A 23,784-nucleotide genomic window follows, 5' to 3' on the forward strand; every position below is an offset into this window, starting at 1 on the left:
GATTGATGTATTTACTGTGTGTACGATGGTAAGTGCTTAACCAACAACGCCTGAGGAATCGCCTTGGCTGCTCACGCCACGCACCTAGAGGGTGAGCAAGGGTCATTCGCGAGGGGTTATCCTGCGCCCTGACGTGGAGGAGAGGGTTCCTGCTTGACACAAGGGCAACCTTGCGGCAACCAGAGATCCCCGACTCTAACATTGGTGGCAGCGGGTGGGATTTCGGATTTGCACTTGTAATTTGCATACAGTGAATTATTAATCACCAGATAGTGAGAGCAGACCAAATAACGCAGCCACAGGTTTTTAATTGTTGAACTTTGTTGAGACATCGGCCATTACTGCAACCATGCCTGGCTCGCTCTCTGCTGGAAGAGCGCTCTCCGTGATTTCTGGAATAGATGAGGTGGATTGGGAGAGACTGGAAGGCTACACGATGGAGCAATTGAAAGGCTACAGTGTAAAATTCAGAGTCCCCCATGCTGGATGCAAGAGGAAGCCCCAGTACACCAAGGCGTTGAGAGCCTGGAAGGAGTCACGAGACCTACGGAATGCGGGGGACATCGTTCCACCCGACAACCTTGAGGAGCCCAGCAGAGTCCGGTCGCCAGAGGAGCTGGCAGACAGGGCAGCAGACAGGGCACATGCAATGGAGATGGCAAAGTTGGCAGGACAAATGGAAATGGAAAAGCAGAAGTTGGCCCTGGAGGCACAACAACGCCAAATGGATCATGATATCAGATTGAAGGAGTTGGAGCTGAAGGCGAAAAGTTTGGACACCGCTCCTTCTGGTGGCAGCACTCCACCAGCGCAGGTAGAGTCCAAGGTGTACATCCCCAAAGATGTAGTAAAGGAGTATTTTAGAAAAGATGACATAGGGCAGTGGTTTAGAGCCTACGAGGTGGCCATGTCCTCACACCGGGTCCCTGAGAAAGACTGGGGAGCGGGGTTGTGGGGAAGGTTCCTTGCGGAAGGGCGGGACACACTGTTAGATTTGCCCTTAGAAGTCCAGACCTCATACCCCCATATGAAGGAAGCTTTAATGACCAGGTATGGGTTAACTCCTGAGCTATATAGACAGAGGTTCAGGGAGACCAAGAAGATCCCTGAGAGTACGTATGTGGAATATGTGACCTTTTTCTGCAGAGCGCTGGATGGTTGGGTGAAGGGTAGCAGAGTGAATGATTATCAAGGGCTGCTTGATTTAATTGCATGGGAGCACTTGTCCAGTCAATGTTTTCCTGAGCTACGCCAGCACCTGATAGATAGCAAGCTGTCCAACCCGAGGAAGCTTGCTGAGGAGGCGGACCGCTGGCTCAGCACCAGGGTCCACAAGGGTCAAGTGGGAGACTCCGCCAAAGGTGGGCAGGGTCCCCAGCAGAAGAGTGGGGGGGACAGGGGTAAACAGAAAGGGTTCCAAAAAGGCCCCCAAAGTAATCCCCAAGGGAACCAGCAGAAGGGTTCTCAGCCTCCCCCACCCCCGCAGCAGAACGGGGCCCCGACAGGTAGACCTGTTCCAAAGGGGCCCTTCAATTGTTATAGGTGTGGTGACCCGGGTCACATTGCCTCTGATCCTAAGTGTCGCCTGTTTGGTAAGACCGCACCCACTGGTGCTCCCCCCCGGCAAGTAGCTAGTATTAACTTTGGGGAGGAGGTAGCAGTCCAGGAGGGTGGGGGTCCCGGGCAGATGACCCTAGTCTCGCTAGGAGACAGTGAGATGGTCCCTGTAACCTACTTGCCCTCTAACACTAAGAAATATGGGCAAGTAGTGACCATCAATGGAAAGAAGGTTGAGGCTCTTAGAGATACAGGAGCCAGCGTGACCTCGGTGAGGCAACACCTGGTGTCTCAAGAGCAGATTGTACCCCATGCCTACTGTAGGGTTGTCAATGCTGACAACGTAGAGAGTCGTTGTCCAATGGCTCAAGTTCCCTTTGAGTGGGGGGAGGTCTCTGGTACTCTACAAGTCGCTGTGAGAACTGACATGCCTGTAGACTGTCTGCTAGGGAACGACCTGGAGAGTTCCCCTTGGGAAAAGGTGGAGAAGACCACGCATCTGAGGATGGTGGGTCTACCCGACTGGGCGTGCGTGACCACCCGGTCCATGGCAGCCAGTAGGGGTGTTGAGAGGGTCCTGGAACCTGAGGGAGAGGTCCAGGAACCGGCCTTAGGGAGAAGGCGCAGGAGGCGCGGGAAACCGGCCCCCGAAGTTCCCACGGCCCAGGAGGAAGTAGACCCTGAGGGGGATGCTCTGGAGCCTACCGGGGAACAGATTGCCGAACTGGGAGATCTGCCTGAGCTGACCCATTGGCAGCAAGAAGGAGGTCCCTCCAGGGAGGAATTCTGCAGGGAGCAGAAAGAATGCCCTTCTCTCGTGGGTATGCGGCAACAGGCTGCAGACCAGGCCAACGGTGTTCAGGCCAAAACACACTACGTGTACTGGGAGAGTGACCTCCTGTATTCCGAGCCTAAGGCTGCTGAACCTGGGTCAGCCCGTGTGCTGGTGGTACCCCAGAAGTTCAGAACCTTCCTACTGGGGCTGGCTCATGATGTGCCGTTAGCAGGACATTTGGGGATGGACAAGACCTATGACAGGCTTGTCACCCACTTTTACTGGCCCCAAATGCACAAGAATTCCGATTCCTACTGCAGAACCTGTCAGACTTGCCAGGCAAGTGGTAAGAGCGGAGGGAAGCACAAGGCTCCTCTGCAACCTTTCCCTGTGGTCGGTACGCCATTCCAACGAGTGGGTATTGATATTGTGGGGCCTCTGGACCCCAAGACAGCCCTGGGCAACAGGTTCATCCTGGTCTTGGTGGACCATGCCACCCGGTACCCTGAAGCCATCCCTCTGAGGACAGTGACGGCCCCCGTGGTGGGACGGGCACTGATGGGAATTTTCTCCCGAATGGGATTCCCTCTAGAGGTGGTGAGCGACAGGGGGACCAATTTCATATCCACATATATGAAATCCCTGTGGAAGGAGTGTGGGGTAACTTACAAGTTCACCACTCCTTACCACCCCCAAGGAAATGGGTTGGTTGAGAGATTCAACCGAACCCTCAAAGGCATGATCATGGGCCTGGACGGTCCAATGAGGCGGAAGTGGGACGTCCTCTTGCCATGCCTGCTCTTCGCTTACCGAGAGGTACCACAGAAGTCTCTAGGGTTCAGCCCCTTTGAGCTTCTGTATGGTCACCCGGTAAGAGGACCTCTGAGTTTGGTAAAGGAAGGCTGGGAGCAATCTCCCAGGAAACCTCCCCAGAATGTATATAGTTACATGCTGGCCTTCCGAAACCAGACTCGGCGTTTCAGGCAACTTGCTGAGGCAAATCTGGAAGCCAGCCAGGAGGAGATGAAGCGGTGGTACGACCGGAATGCCACTCTGGTAGAGCTTCAACCTGGACAAAAGGTGTGGGTCTTGGCCCCAGTGGAGCCTTGTGCACTTCAGGATAAGTGGACAGGTCCATTTGAGGTTGTGGAGCGCAAAAGTCCTATCACCTACTTGGTGGACATGCAGACTCCCAGGAACCCTTTGAGGGTCCTACATGTTAACCGCCTTAAGCCCCACTTAGAGAGGACCGAAGTGGGCATGCTGCTGGCCACTGATGATGGAATGGAGGAGGAGACCGAGCCTCTTCCTGACCTCTTAGTGGCCTCTGAGAAAGATGGGTCAGTGGATGGAGTTAACCTCTCACCCACCCTGACGCCCGAACAACAGGAAGATTGCCGCCACTTGCTGGGACAATTCTCCGACCGATTCTCCCTGGTTCCTGGTGTCACAGATTGGTGCGTCCATGATGTGGACACAGGAGACAGCTTACCTGTGAAGCACAAGGCTTACAGGGTAACTGACAGGGTCCGAGCTTGCATCAAGGAGGAGGTCTCCAAAATGCTTGCGCTAGGGGTGGTTGAGTCCTCCAGCAGTCCTTGGTCCAGCCCCGTGGTCTTGGTCCCCAAAGCTGCTGCGCCGGGAGCCACACCTGAACCCCGGTTCTGTGTGGACTACAGAGGACTCAATTCAGTCACGAAGACTGACGCGCACCCCATCCCCAGAGCTGATGAGCTCATTGATCGGCTGGGGGCTGCCCGGTTCCTCAGTACGTTTGATTTAACGTCTGGGTACTGGCAGATCGCCTTGACCGATGGGGCCAAAGAGAGGTCAGCGTTCTCTACACCAGATGGGCACTTCCAGTTCCGAGTCATGCCATTTGGGATGAAGAATGCCCCTGCCACCTTTCAGAGGTTGGTCAACCAGGTACTGGTTGGGCTGGATGCGTTCAGTGCCGCCTACCTGGATGACATCGCAGTGTTCAGTGCCACCTGGCCCGAACACCTGTGCCACCTCTGGGAAGTGTTGATGGCTCTGCGCCGAGCAGGCCTCACGATCAAGGCAAGCAAGTGCCAGATCGGGCAGGGTTCCGTGGTGTACTTGGGACACCAAGTGGGGAGTGGCAAGGTGGCACCCTTGCAACCCAAAATCGAGACCATCCTGGCTTGGGAACCCCCCAAGACGCAGACCGCAGTGAGGGCCTTCCTGGGGCTCACTGGGTACTACAGGAGGTTTGTCAAGGGCTATGGAACGATCGTTGCCCCCTTGACAGAGCTGACTTCTAAGAAGCAGCCCAGGAACGTGATTTGGACTGACACCTGTCAGAAAGCTTTCGACACCCTGAAGACTGCCATGTGCACGGCGCCCGTGCTCTTGGCCCCTGACTTCTCCAAGGAATTCCTAGTCCAGACAGACGCTTCAGAGCATGGTGTAGGGGCTGTTCTGTCACAGATGACCGAGGAGGGCTGGGACCAACCCGTAGCCTTCATCAGTAGGAGGTTACTTCCACGGGAAAGTAGGTGGAGTGCAATTGAGCGAGAAGCATTTGCTGTGGTCTGGGCGCTGAAGAAGCTAAGACCCTACTTGTTTGGGTCTCACTTCCGGGTTCAGACGGACCACAGGCCCCTCAGATGGTTGATGCAAATGAGGGGTGAAAACCCGAAGCTGTTGAGGTGGTCCATCTCCCTACAGGGTATGGACTTTACGGTGGAACACCGTCCTGGTACAGATCACGCCAACGCTGACGGTCTGTCCAGGTATTTCCGCCTTAGTGACGAGGAACCCCCTGGGCAAGGGTAGTTCTCCCCACATTTCAGCTGGAGGGGACACGTGTTAGACCTGGCACCTTGGCGTGAGTTTCCCTTCCACTTTTTGATGGTGTGCCTCGATTGTTTTGCTGGTGTTGTCCGCTCAGGGCACTGCGCCACGGCTAATCCGTGCCGCAGTGCAAGTGCTCCCTACGTAAAGTGTACCTGTAATTGATGTCCATGATTGGTTTATTGGATTCACTGTCAGTCCCCAGTAGAGTGCACCAGGGGTGCCAGGGCTTGTGAATGCCAATGCTGCTGGTGGGCTTGCAGCGCTGGTTGCGCCACCCACAGAAAGCGGCCTTGTAAAGTGTGTCTAGGGTCTGCCACCGCAGACCCTGTGCGCGGTCCGGGACCGTCGCGCTGACTACGCAAGTGCCCCCACTTGCCAGTCCCTAAACCTTCCCTTACCTACATATTAGCCACCCCTCTGGTAGGCCCAAGGGCAGGGTGCATTGTAGGCATAAGGTAGGACATGCCCTGATGTGTGTGGCATGTCTTAGTAGTGAATTACAGCCATTTCCGTTCTTCACTATTGAAGGCTACCTGCTCTCCATAGGCCAGAATGGGCTGCTGGGATCACGCCAACGCTGTGACCCCAGTGGACTCAGAGAGCATGGTAGAGTGTCAAGTTTGGTATGCCTGAACTCAGAATAATAAAATACTTCTTGTAGTCAAGTTTATTTTAATATCCTGGGTTTGTAAATACTACTTTTAGAAAGTTAGTATTTACTGACCTGACCATCTCAGTCCGCCTCTGCTGTGTGTATGTGTTCTGCCTGGCAACAGTAAGGAGCAGGGTTGGGGAATCCCCAGAGACAGGTTGGCTGCCAGGTGGTGGGTAGAGAGGTGACACCTGGATGGGTGGGAGGAGTACCCCTTGACTCTTGAATAGACCTGTGCTCTGCCACCACAAAGCCGGCGCCACCCCCTGTGGGGCGGCTGATGTCTCTGCCCTGCTGCTGAAAGGAAAGAGCAGAGTCACCATAACAAAGTGCTCCAGAACTGGACTGAGCCAGGCCTAGGCCCCCTGGCGCTAAAGAACAAAAGAATCATGGTATAAAAGTAGGAGCCTGGCTCCTAAGAAATCAGAATCCTGTTTACCACAAAGAACCTCTGCCCGACTAGAAGGAGAAGGAGACGCTGGAGGAGCTGGCCTGCTGCCTGCCTTGCTGAGAAAGGAGAGGAAGAGACTATTGAAAAGACTTTGCTACTTTGTGCTTGAACATTCTCCAAGGGCTTGATCTGAGCTTGCCCCCTGAACTGAACCCCAGGACCAGTGGGTTCTCTGTGCTTCTTGCTCGTCCTCCAATTCGAGCCGTGTGTGCATCCCGCCGGAAAAGAGACTGCGCCCCTCATCGCCCCTCCTAGGGCCGTGACACTCAGGAGCTCGCCTGCCGCAATCCCGTGAGAGCCCCGCTCCGTCCGGAGCCGCTCTCTGTCCCCGGGCCAGGCCGCCTGCACCCCTGTCACCGCCTGCCATTGGAGTGCGCTGAACGCGCTATCACCCCTCCCGCCGGAAGCCGTCCGACGACTGTGATCTACGCCGGGTCATCCAGCTGCACTGACCGTGCCCTGTGACCCCGCTTCGCTATCCCCGGACATCTCAGGCCGCGCCGCCCCCGCTGTGGAGACCCTCCTGCACCGCCGTGCTAAAGGGTCGCTGGCCGCGCCTGCCTACGTGCCCACACCTGCTGATTGAGGACCCAAGAACACTTCCCAAGCTGAGAGTCGCACCAACCTGTGCCGACTCCCCACATCACGAAAGAAGTTCCAGTATCGGGCTCGGGGCCCGCAACGCCTTATTTCCCCGTTCGCAGGAACCGATCTCTGTGAGTACTGGAACTACAAGTAAAGAGACTACGAACTATCCATTTGAAGCTACGAACAACGAACATTTGCCCGCTGTACAACCTGGTGGCATAGCGAAAACGTTATTGGTCTTGTGATAAGTCTGCTGAGATATATATACCTTATTTTTACATAAAGAATCGTATTTTTATATATATCCAAGTCTGGTGTCCGTTTCTGGGGGGGATTGATGTATTTACTGTGTGTACGATTGTAAGTGCTTAACCAACAACGCCTGAGGAATCGCCTTGGCTGCTCACGCCACGCACCTAGAGGGTGAGCAAGGGTCATTCGCGAGGGGTTATCCTGCGCCCTGACGTGGAGGAGAGGGTTCCTGCTTGACACAAGGGCAACCTTGCGGCAACCAGAGATCCCCGACTCTAACACAGCCCCTATATTTATATTAGACATTCCTGTTTGTCTGCAGTGCAGGGCTTGGGGGAACCAGCAAAAACTGGTTCAGGGGGGAATTAGAGCACTGTGTTTAGCAGGCTCCTCTTCCCCTTTGTCAAGAGGGGGCTCGGTGATCAGACACACCACAGGGGGCAGAGCCAGCATTGTACAGGGCAGGCACAATCCTATTCAGGGTCAGGGGACTACTCCTCCCACTACTCCAAATGTAGATGTCCTATTCAGCCTAGTGCTGACTCACCCTGCCCCTCTTGGAGCCACACACACCTCCCAGCCCCTGTCACTCAAAAGCCAGACATGCAATTCACATCAGGCTGGCAGACACATAGCTCACAGAAATGCCAACTTCTAAAAGGGGCATTTCTAAAATAGTTATAATAAATCTGCGCACACCATTGCGCAGCATTTATTATTACCATTCCAAATATAGTAAACTTGACCACGCTGCTCCTCTCATATCAGGAATTACCACTGAAACACTTATCAGGGAATCCCCAATGCATTCCTATGGGAGGGCAACCCCACAGTAGTGAGAAACCACAATGGCTGTTTGTCACTACGAGTACATGTCACCCACTTAAGGTACATGTCCTATCTTTTACCTACAACGCACCCTGCCCATAGGGCTAGCTAGGGCCTACCTTGGGGTGACTGACATGCAGTAAAAGGGGGGTCACAGACATGGCACACACTTTAGGTGCCACGTCACAGCGGCAGTAACACTGCGCGCACAGGCACTGCAATGGCAGAGGCCTGATATAGGTTTGCAAGGCTACTTTGGTGGGTGGCGCAATCAGCGCTGCAAGCCCACCAGTAGCATTTAATTTACCAGCCCTGGGTATATGAGATACCACTTTACGAGGGACTGACAGGTAAATTAAATAGGCCAAACAGGTGTACACCAATCTTACCATATGTAACACAGAGAGCGCACACACTTTACGCTGGACATCAGTGCTAAAGTGCCCAGAGGCCTAAAACAACCAACTCAATGTCATAGAAAAGGCTAGGAGAAGGGCAAAAAGTTTAGGGATGACCCTGCAAAAAGGGCCAAGTCCAACAAATACCTTCACTGGCTACCATAGACCGAGGTCACACAAGCCCACTCAGGTAGACCCAACATCTCCAAAGCGCCTGGCGCTCCACCTCCTTCCAGGGGGAACTCTCCCGGTCATTCCCAAGCAGACAGACTACAGGCATTGACGGACTTACAACAGCCTTCAAGGAACCTGAGACCCCCCCCCCCCATTCGAGGGGAACCAGCGCCACCTTGCAGAGGCACACTGAATTGTCTGCTGACATTACAGGGTGAAGCACATTGGGAATGACTTGCTCTTCAGACACCCACTGACACCTGACAGATGTCAAACTGGCTCCGGTGTCCCTCAGAGCCTCCACCCTCCGTCCATTGATGGTCACCCACTGACTGTATTATTTAGTGTTCTCAGGCAGAGGGATTTCCTGCACCATCTCTCGATCTCCTAAGGAGACCAGGGTCATAATCGCTTGCTCCTCCCCATTCCAAGGATTCAATTCCTCCCCCAACGCTACACTAACTAAACCAGGTGTTGGAGCACCAGTGGGTGCAGATGACATTTTGAGGCATTTAGGGGAAATATGACCCACTTTCTTACAGAAGTAACACATAGGCGGACCTCTGGGCTCCTTCTTGCCCTTGAAGGCCCAGGCCCTCTTGGCCTTGGGAGACTGGGACTGGGACCCTTTCTTGGGGGATCTACCTTGGGGCCCTTTAGGGGACTCCTTGTGGACCTTCGGCAGGGGACCCTGTGCACTTTTGGCAGTGGTACTCCCAATCCCTTTGTGGACCCGGGTACTGGTCCAGCGGTCCGCCTCCTCAGCAAGCTTACTTGGATCAGTCAGCTTACTATTCAATAGATGCTGGCGCAGCTCTGGAACACACAGACTACTCAAGTGCTCCCAACTGATTAAATTGCATAAGCCCTTAAAATCATTGATCTTGCTGCCCAGAATCCAACTATCCAGTGCCTGTGTGTACTCATTCACACATTCTACCCAACTACGGGATACTAGTTTCTTGGAGGTACTGAACTTCTGCCGGTATTGTTCAGGAGTGAGCCCATACTGGAGGCATAAAGCCTCCCTCATATTGGCATAGGTCAGGGTTCCCGCCCTCTCTAAGGGTGATAGAACTTCCCACCCTGAAGCCTCAAAGTGTTTCCATAGTCCCGCCCCCAATGCTTTTCAGGCACCTCATAAGTAGTGCGATCTCATATGCTGTGAACCACTCATAAATGTCATCATCCCTCTGGTAATATCACTCTAAATCCTTGGGACTGTACACCTTCCTTCCTGGCACTGGTGGTGCGCTGCCACCATTCGAACTGGGCTCGGCTTGTCTACCCTTAATGTCCAGTTCCCTCATGCTTAACTCATGAGCGAGTAGAATCCTCTTCTCCTCCAAGGCGAGAGCGTTCCTGCTCTCCTCTGCTTGAGTTTTAAGTTTTAACACCTTCAACTCATGCAGCCTCACCCTTTGGTTTTCCTTCAACTCCTCTGGGGAAAAACTCCTCCCTGAATGGCTACTACCAGCCCCTATAGATGGTCTTGCCACTGGCAAATCCTGTGGACCAAATCCATTCCCCGGAAATCCTCATCCACTTCAACATCACCCGTCTCCTGAGCCTCTTTGGCTTCCCACCAGGCCCTCAAGGCCACTTGCAGCTTCTCCTTCTTGGCGATACTTTTCATGGGACATCCCAAAGCTCTGCAGAATTGCCTCAACTGATCAACCTTGTAGAAAAACAGTGCCTCAATGTTAAACTCTAATTCTGCAGCCTCAGCCTCACCGGCTATCTGGCTCTCCCCCTGAGACATGATGTGCGGTTTAAAGGTTACTCAACAATAGTACCAACAATTCCAAAAACACAATATGTGGCTGCGTCGTGGTCTGCGATCAATTTATGATTTTGCACATACGCGTTTATTGTACATTAGGATCGAATCCCACCGCTCTGCCGCCAAATGTTGGAAGTGGGGGTCCCTGGCCCTCACCGCCGCCACCAAATGCTGGAGGCGGGAGTCCCTGTCCCACACCGCTGTTGCCAGGTGCGAGATCCGGACCCCTCGTTTCAACGTTAGGCTAAGTAAGGACACCGTCTGAGATATCCCTGCTCACCCCCTTAGTAGCCTGGCACAAGCTGCCAGGCTTATCTCCAAGGCACGAGTGTACAGTATGTGCAACCACACTCACAGCAACCCACTGATGTCACCACAAATAGACTCCACACAAGTGTTTATAAAACAAGTATAATCTTTATATAAGAAGAGATACGATATGACCACACGCTACAAAACCAACATATAATAATGGGTAGTATTCATTCAGGTGGATTGGTAGGTTCTAATCCCAGCCACCGCTTTTAACCAACAGTTAAGTTTACTTCTAACCGTTCCCAAAAGGTTAGGCAGGTCGTATTGCTGGAATCACACACATTGCAAAAGGAAAGAAATACTACAATGCATAACGATATACCCCCGTACTGTGCACTAAAGAAACAATGCCATATATAGCACCACAATCATGTACTTTGCAATAGAAGGACTGATGCAATGCGCATCACTACCACCATGCCCTGTGCAAGGAAGAAACAAAGCAATGCTTCACGCTACAATCATGTACTTGCACAATGGAAAAACAATGCAAGGCACCATGTAATAATCCTGGACTATGCGATGAACAGATAATGCAAGGCGCCACGTTACAATCATGTACTCTGCAAGGGAAAAATAACGCAGTGCGTAGTGCACCCAGCATATAGTTCGTCAGGCACAATAAAGTTCAGGCGTCATACGACAGTTCCATAGTTCGTTAGCAGCAGTAATGCAAGGTGTAATATGACAGTTTAGGTGTTCCGTTAACAGTTGCCCCCAATCATGGATCAATGATGACACAAAAGTACCACTTCTCACTCCGGCCCCAGTACTAACCCTCCTTGGGCCAGCATGGGCCTAGATCCGAGCTGAAGCAACAGGCTCGTGCAGCGGACAGAAGCAAGAGGCCGAGCGAGAGGCCGAGAGAGTGTCCCTCCGGGCCCGCACCCCACCCCAGGTAGTGATCCACATTACCTGGGGGGCGCGACCCCACTCTCTTCTCCGCCTTCAGCGACTTGGGCCTTGATCCAGAACTCCGTCAAATGGGCACGCCGAACTCGGGCAGGCGGCTCAGCCTCACCGGGGCTGCCGGTCCTGGCCGCTACTGCTTCACTCCTAAGCGCCGGATGACCTTGCCCTCTTTCCGGCGGTCTCAGTAGACACCGAGACCCGCCCTCAGCACTGTGGGGACCTACTTCAATTTCAGTGCACACACCACCCAGGCACTCCTCACTAGCGCCTGTGGTTGCACCGCGACACGCACTCTGCGCGTCCGAGACTCGCCCCATCTCTGGTGCACACGATGACCAGGCGCACTTCACCAATGCCTCGGCTTGCACCTCGACACGCACCCTGCGCGTCCGAGTCTCACCTCTTCACCTCTTCTCCCGGTGCACACGATGACTAGGCTCTCTTCATCAACGCCTCGGCTTGCACCACGACATGTACCCTGAGCATCCGAGTCTCACCTCTTCTCCCTGTGCACACGATGACCAGGCGCTATTCACCAACGCCTCAGCTTGCACCACGACACGCAACAGGCGCGTCTGAGACTCACTTCTTCTCCCGGTGCACACAACAACCTGGCGCTCTTCACCAACGCCCTGGCTGCACCAAGACACGCACCATGCGCGTCCGAGTTTCACTTCCTCGCTTGGTGCACACAATGACCAGGCGCTCCTCATCAACGCCCTGGCTGCACCACGACACGCTCCCTGTGCGTCCGCGACTCAGTTTACTCCTGTGTGCCCACGATCACAAGGCAAGACTTCTGAGGGTCTCAAGCTGCAAAAGCACGCGCACACCGCGTTGCTTGGGACTTCTCCGGAAATCTTTATGTTCCTGTGTTGCCAAACAGGGAGCCAGCTCACCTCGGGCCCTTGGGGTTCAGGACGCAACACAAAGCACAGTCCTGCTCAAGAAGGGGGGGACACCACCCACTGCAATGTCCCTTCAGTCTCTTCCTTAGTAAAAGCTACAAACTGCAGGCCATCCCCAGATCACAAAGCAAGGGTCAGTCCTATCCAGCTGTCTCTTCAGCAACTCCTTCCTTGACAGAGGTTCTTCTTGATCACGAAAATAGCCAAAGCCTTTGCAGACTCAACCTGTCCATTTCGCCATTCAAAACTACACCAAATTCTAGGGGGTTCAGTTCTCTTAGTTATACCCCTTTATGTCTTTGAAGTTCTTTGTGCCATGGGGTTCCTGACCCCTCCCTAAATCAGTTCTGGGTGTCTCCCTCCCACGAAGGAGACACAAAACGTCAGGGATAATCACGCCAAGCTATGCCAGGTCTAACATATATATATACATAAACACAATTAATTTAACCCCTTCGCCGTGGGGCAAATTCCGCCGCGGTGCGAGAGGGAGCGGGGTTGGGTGGGCGTGTGCTCATGATGGCCAGGAGCCGACCGAACTCCGCCCACTGATTAATTCTCTCGCACAGGCGGGGAATTAATACCGCGTGGGCGGAACGGCAACGTACGGACGGCTTCCGGCCGTCATGAGCACACGCCCACCGTGCACTCAAGGAGTTAATATGCACATTTAATGTACATTTTATGATAAATAAACACATTGACATCATATTTAAAAAAAATATTTATATATACTTACTCACATTATGAATGATGAATATTCACACAAATTATTATCAACCGGTGTAAAATATATACATTTTTATAAATACAAAAAAAATATATATATATATATTGTTTTTTTTTTGTATATCTACAATATATATATATGTAGATAATCATCACATATACTTAACTTACCTGTGACCATGCTGCTTCAAAAAAATGAATATTAGAAATTTCAGAAAACAATAATATTACTCACAGAGACTCGCAACATCGATACCTAGCAGGTCGAACAGACTGTGTTCCCTGCCTAGGATGTCCACCAAGCAGTGTGTCAGCTGCAGCTGTGTGAGCTGGATATCCATGCTGCAGCGCAGTCATCGCTGCACTCGCCCCCAGAGCACCCGAAGCTCCCGTAGGGCGTACCCCTTACAGGGCCTGCTGCCAGCATACATGAGTGTGGCGCTGCACCCAGAAAATGAGTGTGCTCCCCTCCACCTCACAGAAGATAGGGCGGGGCTGCTCACTTGCATCACACACAAGGGGTACGGATGGCTCTGCCTGATTGTACCATGGCAAGATGGAAGGGAGTTGGACTGGGATGAGAAGGAAACAGGAGGACAGAAAGAGGACAGATCAGGAAAAGAAAACAAAAAAACAAAGTACAAAAAAGTCACAAAAAACACACACAGAAACGTAAATACACACAGGGAAAGGTAGGATTGGAAAATGGGTGATCAGATGAGGTAGATTGAGTTGGAATGGGGTTGTGAAAAAAGCAGGGAGAAAGGTAGGCATGAGCAGACAAAATAAAATGATTGCATGCTTGCGCATGACCTGCTGCTGTTTGTGCTGTGTATTCAGCCCGGAACACACTACCAGCGCCAAATTGCAGCGCAACACGCATTTTCTGCCAGTTTGCGGAACTCCGTGGAATCGCAAGTTTTTATGTAACTCTGTGGAATTCCATGAAGTGAAATTCCACTAATTGAGCTCACCCTTAATCTACAACAGCCTTCTTTATGCAATGATTGTGGCTATGTACAGCAGTGTTTGAAGATAGCACCTTTTCTGGGCAGGCATTGTAAGCCACTAAACTTTACAGTTAACCCTCTGAGTAAAACTTAATTTGTAGAAAATTTTTTAAAGGCCTAAAAACCTAGGGGCTTAGTTACAAGCCCCTTGCGCCACTTTTGCGTCACTTTTCCCATGTTAAAAGTGACGCAAAAGTGGCGCAAGGGGCTTGTAAATCTGCCCCCTAGTTGTTTACCCACCATTTTTTCAGACTCCCTTTCTTGCAGCTGTTGAACATGAATAAGCTTGTTTTAGCTTTCGTTTTCTCATTGTAATATTCTTAGCATTAAAAGGCATCTCAAAGGTTTGCTTCAGACATTATATATAACATATTAGAACATTGGAATGTTGGGAGCTCCATTGAAAACAATGGAGCGCTCCGGGCTTATAATGGCTGGTATAAGCCTGGAGCACCAACAGTCCAATGTGTCTTTGTTCACAGCTCTGGCTGTGAACAAAGACTTCAGGGAGCCTGAGGGGATTTGAATCCCCTTGCGCTCCCTGAAGGCTTTGTTTTGTTAGAACATTCTGCCCTCTAGTGGCAGAATGTTCCAATAGCCTTATAGCCCTTCGTAGCAGGGCTATACCGGCTTTTAAAGTCCCTCTGCTTTGTTAAAGTTCCTCGCCTTCAGCTCGGGCCTTTAACGCTGCAGCGGCCTTTAACAGCCAGTATAGCCCGCTACGGCGGGCTATAAGGCTATAGTATAACAGTGGCAAAGTGGGTAGATATGGCTAGCCGTGTGGATAGTTCCAGGTCTTCTTGTGAAGAAAAGGGTGAGGAGAAAGGAGAGGTGGACAACAGCTTGACGACAATTGCATATTGGTCAGCTAAGGCCTCCCTTCTCCAGGACCGGACTGGGGAACCAAAACGATCTCTCGCTCTGTCCTTCTCTCGCTCTCTCTTCTCCCTCTCTGACTAATTTCTCTCTTCCAACTCCCCCATACTCTCTTTTTCATTCTCTTGAAGCCTCCCTGTGCCTTCTGTAACTACCCTTAGTGAATTGAGGAAAGTGAAATAACCACCAGGAGCCCTTCTCTCCCTGATCTCTTGCCTTCCCTCGCCCATTTAGCTGGGGTCCAGTGGGGGTCTAAGAGAAAAAAGGCCCAGGTCTGGGAAGGGGGGCATTGCTGGCTCCCCACTACGGTAATATATGACACTCACCTGGTGTAACAGGGCCGCGAGCTAGTGTGGCAAAGAAAACTGGGTGAGCAGGTCTCTTCCAGCTCCTATGTTGTGTATGGCCTACTTTCCACATTTGGTCCTGGTGGTGATCTAAGATGGATATTCAGGAGGGGTTTGGGAAGGAGACATGCAGTCAAGGCTGGATGTTGCACCAGATCTGGAGGTGTATTGCTGTTAAGGAGGAAGCCATAGGCATGGAGGCAAGAGGCAGAGGGTCAAAGAATATCAGAGCAAGCGTTTAGGAAACATCCACTGTTTGGTACAACAATTGCCATCTTTGACCTGTGGGTCAGCCCACTATCTGTTTACAGTGGTTTTCTTAGCACCATTTTGTGAGTATACTTGATCTGACCAATTGGAAGGACGTGATCATAGAGGGGCAAAGTCTGTCAAGCATCCAAGCCACCCACTGTGGGTAAAAAGATGTGGGGTGGGAAAAGTGAGGGGTATGAGGAAGAAGAATGCTGGGTGGGCCGCTGGTAGCGAAATGTTTGAAGTGCTAGTGTGACGGAGCAGAGCACAGTCATTTGCAAAGTAAACAACACCATGGTGTTTGCATCTTTTACCACTCTTAATGCTCCTTTAAGGGTTTGGGAGTGGTGAGGAATTGAATAAATCAGGGAGGTACAATTGTGGAATTTTAAGTATATTTAAATTTACTGTCTTTAGTGATTGTAAGAAACTGGGGACCTTATTTATGAGGCCTTGCGATACTTTTGCACTGCAATTGCATCACTTTTTCTGACGCACCGGCAGCGTAATAAATGCACCATGTTGCGCCCTATTTACAAAGTGACGCATCTAAACAGATGCATCACTTTTTAAAGCCCTGCGCTATGTTATGCCTGCATCAGGTATAATGTATGCAGGGTGGGCGTTCCCCCGTAAAAAGCCTTGTAGAAGAGGCGCAGTGAAATCTATCAGATTTCACTGTGCCACTTCTAGGACACCACTGTTTCAAAATCTTACGCCTGCCTCACAGCAGGCGTAAGACTGACGCAGGCACATTTAACAAGGGACTTGCCCATGTATAATGACACATTGCAGGAGCTGCGTCACTTTTGCAACACACTCCAGCAATGCGTCATTACTGCGCCTACAGATACAACAGAAATACTGAAGTATCTGTAACTCCTTGCGACATGGAGCACCGTTTATTAAATATGGTGCATCCATCGTGTCGCAAGGGGGGCATACTGAAAAGTATTGCATCGCTGTTTTCACGCAGCGATGCAACAGTTTTGATAAATGAGTCTTTGTGTTATTAGTGGAGGGGGGTGTAAGCCCCACTCTGGCAACAACCACAACCCTTGTCAGGATGAACCACAAAAGTCACTAAAGTAACCTGTGCTTAACCCTCTGGTAGCTTGGAACAAAAGCAGTCAGGCTTTATTAAGAGACAATGCGTAAAGTCTTGAAGCAGCAAACGAACAGTAATAAAGTCAAAACACAACACAACAATTTAACACATCAATTTAATAATATAGAATACATTTTAATAAATGGAAAGGTTTTAAGTAAAAATGGTGCCTAAAAGCACAAGACGCCAACTTTGGCTATCTGGTTCCACTGAACCAGGACAAAGTTACAAGTTCAGGTCGACAGAGATGGAGGGCAGGCCAGATACAGGGACCAGGCTAGACTCGCTGAGAGTTGTACCTTATGTCCAAGATTTAAGGCTTCATGTAGCTCTGCATTGGTTCCAATCAGGAGCTGCACGGTGCTGTGATGGAATGTCCTGCATCGACTTGTTCTGTGTCAGTTCCGATCAGCAGCTGCAATGTAAGGTCCTGTGTCAAGATGCGTCATGCTGCGACACCATGCGTCAGTTTCCATCAGGGGCTACCAAGGCTGCGGTGTGAGGACTGCGGTGTTAAGTCCTGTGTCGAGTTGTGTCGTGCTGCATCGGTTCCAATGGGCAGCAAGTCAGGAGCTGCGAGGGGCTGCGATGCAAGGTCCTGTGTCAAGCTGCATCACATTGTGTTGGATTCGATGGAACCCACAGTTAGACAGGGAGGAGTACACTCTGATGCCAGCCGAGGGTCTAGGACCTGTGGAGGCATCTCTTGTGGATCTGGGCTCACTTCAGGAAGAGTCCAGCAGCCGAGCTCAGGCATGTCCAGTTGCAGGTCCAGTCAAGTCCAGTGCAGCAGATCAGCTGGGCAGTTGCCGGGAGGCCTTTGAAGCTTGTGTCCCTGTAATTCACACAGTAGGTCAGCCAAAAAACCCTTGGAATCTCTATAGGTTAGACTGGGATGAAGGTAAGCAGATCCAGTCTTGCTTCTCAGATGGCAAGGCAGACCTTCAAGCAGCAGATTAGTCCTTCTTCTGTAACTTCCACTGGTCCAGGAGTTTTCTGAATAGTGGCTCTGGAGGTCCTATGTTTATACCTAGTGCCAGGTTGTGTGGAGGGATTTCCTGTCTTATCCCCACATCTGGATCTGAAAAGTTCTTTCTCCTACTCCTGTCAAGGCTCCAAACTATCTGAGGCAGTGCTTAATTTGTAAAAAAAAACATAAGCGCTAGGGCTCTCATCTGGAGGACACTGCAGCTTGCACAAACATTGTCCCTGCCATGCTGCCAATGATGGTAACAACACAACCACTAACCATCACATTCCTACAAGTTTGACAATTCAGACAATTTCAGGCCTCCACAGGCATAAGTATGGCTTGGGCAGCAGGCAATAGTAATTCATAATGTATATGGAATTAATAACTAACTGTTGTGGTCATTTTTCAGACAGCGCCACCTTGTGGCAGACTGTCAAAAGCCCCGGTGTTGACAATTAAGTGTCGGTGCCGAGCACTGGGAACCACCTGCTCAATTTAAGCACTTGTCTAGGGGTGACAAAAGACAGACAGGCCTGGTGTCTGATTGTTTTGTGTGTGTAGGAGGCAAGGCGCTTTGAAGTGTAAGTGGGGCTGGGGACAGTCCCTCCCAATCATCCTGCCAGGCCAGGATGGCCCATCCTGTCAACATCTAAGCCCTCATTTGTATTACTATCTGGAAGCAATACACAAACCCCAACAGCAGAGCCATTCACAGCCATGTGACCCAGGACACTGGCAGAAGGCACAAATAGGTAGGGCAAGAAAATCCCAAATTTCTAAAAGTGGCAGTTACAGAATTGTGACTTAAACTCCGACTTTATCATTAAAGAGGATTTTAAATTACAATTAATTTAAGTGTAAACAGTATACTTCTAACTGTTCCCATTCCAAAGTCATCACTTATTAAATTTAATACGGTAGCCCAGTGTTAGTCAACGGTAGAGATAGGCTTTACAACAATGAAAATGACTTTATGATTTTTCACTAACAAGACATGTAACACCTAAGTACACATATCCTACCTTTTAAATACAATGCACCCTGTCCAATGAGCCTTTAGGACCTAAATTAGAAATTATATATGTATTAAAAAGGGAGGTTTAGGCCTGGCATTTTGCCAGGTCGAAATGGCAGTTTAAAATTGCATTATAGGGTACAGTGGGGGGCCTGAGACATGTTTTCTAAAGCTGCTTTAGTGGGTGGGACAGTCAGTGCTGCAGACCAACTAGTAGCATTCAACTTACAGGCCCTGGGTACATGTAGTACCATGTACTCGGGACTTACTTACAAGGTACCAGTCTGCAGAAGAACGGAGAACCAGGGCAACACCCAAGGATCCACACCCAGACACTACACTAAGGCAAGGCAAAGAGAAAAAACAAAAGCTCTTTGACTTACCTGTGAGTGACTGGTGGTTCAGTCAGTAAGAGCCAGCGAGGGGCAAACTCCGGCCGCAGCCATGGGGCAAGTCCCATTCTCTACAGTCTGGAAATCCTTATGGACGTTCCTTAGTCGGTTGCCATTTTTCTTCTGAAAATATGAAAGCTGAAATGTATGAGTATTTGTATGAGTAAACCTGTGCTGTGCAGTTTCTTTCTACTCAGATATCCAAGCGAGGGAGAAGGGCCCCATTGATCCTGGGCTCCAACTCACCCCTCCCGGAACACAGATCTTTGTACAGAAGGTCTCCATCGGCGAAAATAAAATAATATTTAAAGAACCATTTAAAGTCACAGACTCCTCACTAATAGCTGAAGTACTTAGATACATCAGAGTAACATCAGAGTCAACAATGCACCACATCAGCACTGAACAATGAACAAGAGAAGGGCATCTTGTTCCCATTGACTATCTGAGAAGAAGATGGCGATTGATTTTGTAGTCTATGGATACAGCCGCAACACTAGCAGCTCCTTATAACTAGATATGTTGCGTTGTTTTATGTAGTTATCTAATTGTTGGAGTGGCACTAGCAATATTTAATTGGTTTGCTTTTCTTTCATATTGCCTGGATAGGAAGACTAGTATTCCTCAAAAGGTTGAAGTTGTCCACACTACTGTGCATCCTATATCCTTTTTTCCCCTTTACCTGCTGACATTTGTAGCAGTGGTAGTGGCACCTTTAATAATGCTTCGCGTTCCAATACCTCCATTGCCTGTGATGGTACTATTAATGTTACAATGTGTCCCTCTAAGTCGCCCGTCATCATAAGGATGTCCCATTGGCCTGGCAGCATAGTGTCCATGATTCTCTCAAGGATAATATGTGGTAAAGCCAGATGACAATAGCACGGAGGCAGAAGACTAATTAATACTGTGATGTGTGCTCATACATTCCCCATGCAGTAGGCGCAGATAGACTTATTTTCCCTAGGGAAGTACCACCACAAACCGCAAAATGTTTCCTGCACCTGTTCCTCTGTAGAATACATGGGCAAGTTCAGATTATTGAGGCCAACATCTCTGAAGTGTTTGTAAATACCACAGTATGGGACCACACCTCAATAATGCACGAGGTTATCACTAACAATGCAAGAATAGAGGGGGAAGTAACAACGATGCCCAAGATAGGATTTCCTACTATAGACCTTAGGGCAGCTTTTGGTAGGAAGAATGGGTTTATGATAACAAGATCACCCTCAGACTGTAATGGCTCATTACTCCTTACCCACCTTGCCCATGCCAAAGAAGAACTGCTCTACGTCTATTTGCACAAATGTATTTGGGATAGACTGGGAGGTACACTGGGAGTGGGGAGAAAATGTCCAAACATAAAAAATCTTTTAAACTAAAGTCACCTCTTCACTGTTTTCTAGGAAATGGCACAGTACCTGTTGGGCGCAACTCTGTATGCAACAGCACCCTCTATAATTTGGACATGCAATATGGCACCTCCAGCCTAATGGATTTCTACTGGGCGTGTGGAGAATGTCTCTAACTCCAACTGCCTTCTCAATGGAATGGCATGTGCACACTGGTAACAATGCACAAAGTCTCTCTGGTCGTTCCTGCAGCTAACATCCCCCACATCCATGCCCATCCAATGACTGGCACTGTTACCTTGGTCCACTGACATCGGCGGTATGCTGAGTACTTTAGGTGGACAGCCGTCAAAGACATACCCCAGGAGTTCCACCTATTCAACAAGGTCCAACTCTTTTCTCAACATCATCATTATGATGTTCCAGATCAAGGCGAATGCATGCTGGCTTCGAAATACCAAGAGGAGGGTATGCCTTCGAATCAGGAGTTCGTGCTGCACATTGCCAACGATGAAGAAAATGGCTCCATCACGAAGGCCATCAAGGACTTAAACAACATAAAAAAAGAGAAAATGATTGCTGAAGGAGGTCCCATAGCAGACACAGCCACTGATTGCTTGAACTTTGACTGGATGCCTTCGTGGCTGTCTGTCATTCTATAAATGTTATCAGTTTTCGGTGTGTTGTTGCTCCTCTGTTGTGCCATACAGGTGTTCTGTCATTATGCTACAAATACTGGTAGTAAATTAGTAGGTATGACCTTTGCAGGAACTAGAAGGTTCAGAAAGTCTATACACAAGAAGAAGGGTAGAACAGGGAATGGGGATAATTTTGCGCTCCTTAAAGTTGAGAGCTCACAACGCCAGGGCCACACTGACTGCAACCCACTACCAATATCCAATGCCAGGTCAATAGACCCCAACTCTCCACTAGTAGATACCAACTGAGAGAGGATTAAAATGTAGATACACCATCACCTGCTACGACACTCTGTACATCCCTCGTTGACATACCTGAAGGAGAGTATATAGCGTTAAGGAAACCGCAGGAGAGCCAATGTTCCTACACTGCCTCGAGTGTCTACAGAGGTCTACAGAGGCCCTAGGCCCCATGACCCATGCCCTCCTGTAACCTCAGATGTATCTCTCCTATGAAGGTCAATAACCTCAGGTCACTGTCTTTCTGATGAACAAGTCTCCGAGCCCCTGTCCACTGCAAATACATCTTTCTGAACATCGAGAAGATGTAGCAATAACAGGATGCATCTGTCATCTAGAAGAACAAGATGGGCTAAGAGTAGGAGTGGGGGCCAACTGGAACTTTCCACAGCTTCTCACCTGATGTTTTGCTAGCTTTGGAAACTAAGACAGCAACATGGCTTCAAATAAACAATAATCTTTTGATGAACTATGTATCTTATAAGGAGCTTCCACTTTAAATTTTCCGAGAATTGACGCAAATTGTTTTCAATGAAACGTTCAGCTTTTGTTATGTTCTGAGGTCAAACACCTGCTAAAGTTAGACTTTGCGGTCAACAGTTCCTCATTAAAACTGTATAAAAGGACTGCTTACTGACCAATTAATTGACGACCTCTCACAGTGTAAATTCTCGACTAGGTGGTCCCAGCTAGATGATTTATTTAACATTAGATAAGGCCTTATTGTGCTTTGATGTTCAATCTTATTCTCACTCTTTCTTTGAATTGCCGTGATTTTAAACTTGCCGGACTGCATTTATTTGCTCTTGATTAGGGATGTGTCTTTTGATACTTGTTACCTGCTTGTTTTAAATAAATAGTGTCACTCAAGACTTGATTCCTGCTTCTCAGAAGTGTGTCTTGTTATTTCAGATAACACATTTCAGTGATGGGTTTTGTGGTGAAAACCCCACCGCTCTAACAAAGTAAATTAAATGTGCTAATTAGGTGTACGCCATTCTTACTAGGTTTGAAGGAGAAAGCTCAAGAATTATAGCACTGGTTAGCAGTGGTAGAGTCCTTAGGCCAACAAAAACAAATTCAGCAAAATGTGAGGAGTGGAGGCAAAACGTTTGGAGGAATGCCAAGGATGTCAAGGATGTCAGTTCTAACAGTGATTTTATTTAAAATTATTTTTAATGCAACTGTAGAGATAGAAGAGAGAAACTTTCAAGGACTGAGGCACTGGGTGGCCCCACATGGGGTGGAGGGAGACAGTAACGCGGCATGGAGCTGTGACTTCTGTGGTGAGCTGTCACATCCTGTTTGCAGCAGCTCCATGTTTATGTAAATGGCACTCTCCCTGAACCAGGTACCTGCTCCCCACTCCATGAGCCCAGAACCAGTCCCATGAAGTGACCAGAGAGATTTGGGGGCAAGGCCGGGGGGACAAGCAGGGAGTGGAGGGAGATGGGCTGAGCAACAACTTTCAGGGCAGTGGGAAATGTCTATTGGAGTGATAGAAATAGGGGTCTCTAGTTGGCAGAGGCAGGTACCTTTGTCCAAATAGGGACCCTTCTTCCTAGTCAGAGTAACGGAGTTACTCTCCTAAAATAACCCCTGCTCTCCCCCTTGGTAGCTTGGCCTGAGCAGTCAGGCTTATCTTAGAGGCAGTGTATAAAGCATTGCACATAACCAACAGTAATACAGTGTAAGCACTACAAAAGGACAACACACCAGTTTAGAAAAATATCAAATATTTTTATATACTCAAGACAAGACCAAAAACGATAACAATCCACAATACAGTTCCTTGAAGTCGATAGCTCTGTCCAGGGCTATCACGGTATTGTGAACAAACAAATCCAAACAATTCTGGCTGACCGCGGTGTCGCGGGCCAGCTACAGTGTCAGGAAGACCCGCAAAACAGTGCCTTTTAGAAATTTAGGGCATCAGTGACCTCTCGTTGAGCTTCCGAATGCACGGCGTCCGCAGGCGTCGGTTCTGGAGGTCGGTGCAGGAGTCGTTGGGCCCTCAAATTCACAAGAGTTGCAGATCGAACTCCTCACGGTTGAAGTCAGGAGCACTGGCGTCAGCAGGCATCGGGTGCTGCGGTGCGAAGTGCAGCAGTGTGGCGTGCGATGCCCTCAGGTTGCAGTGTGAGTGGCGGCCCGGTGGTAGCGTCAGATGGTGTTGTCTGTGAGACCAGAGTCATTGTGCGAAGTAATACGGTGCTCGTTGCGGTGCTGGCAGGTAAAGATGCGCTGTCGTCAGCTGACGAGCTGGAGTCGATGGCACCGGCATCAGTAGGCCAAGGCTGTAGTGCGGGATGAGGGCGGTGCGTCGTGTAGTTTCACGAGCGGTGCCATCGAACCACGGTCCAAGCAGCAGCATCG

General features: G+C 49.9%; 1 long non-coding RNA gene across 1 annotated transcript in view; it reads left to right on the plus strand.

The window, feature by feature from the left end:
- LOC146810763 (uncharacterized) overlaps positions 1 to 22,285 on the plus strand; it is a 230,512-nt gene extending 208,227 nt beyond the window's left edge. Inside the window, exon 2 of the long non-coding RNA XR_014965730.1 lies at positions 20,525 to 22,285. This is a non-coding gene — a long non-coding RNA (uncharacterized LOC146810763). The remainder of the gene's footprint in view (positions 1 to 20,524) is intronic.
- Positions 22,286 to 23,784: the final 1,499 nt, after the last annotated feature.

The sequence above is a fragment of the Triturus cristatus genome, chromosome 7 (genome assembly GCF_964204655.1).
Source record: "Triturus cristatus chromosome 7, aTriCri1.1, whole genome shotgun sequence".
Taxonomy (NCBI): Eukaryota; Metazoa; Chordata; class Amphibia; order Caudata; family Salamandridae; genus Triturus; species Triturus cristatus.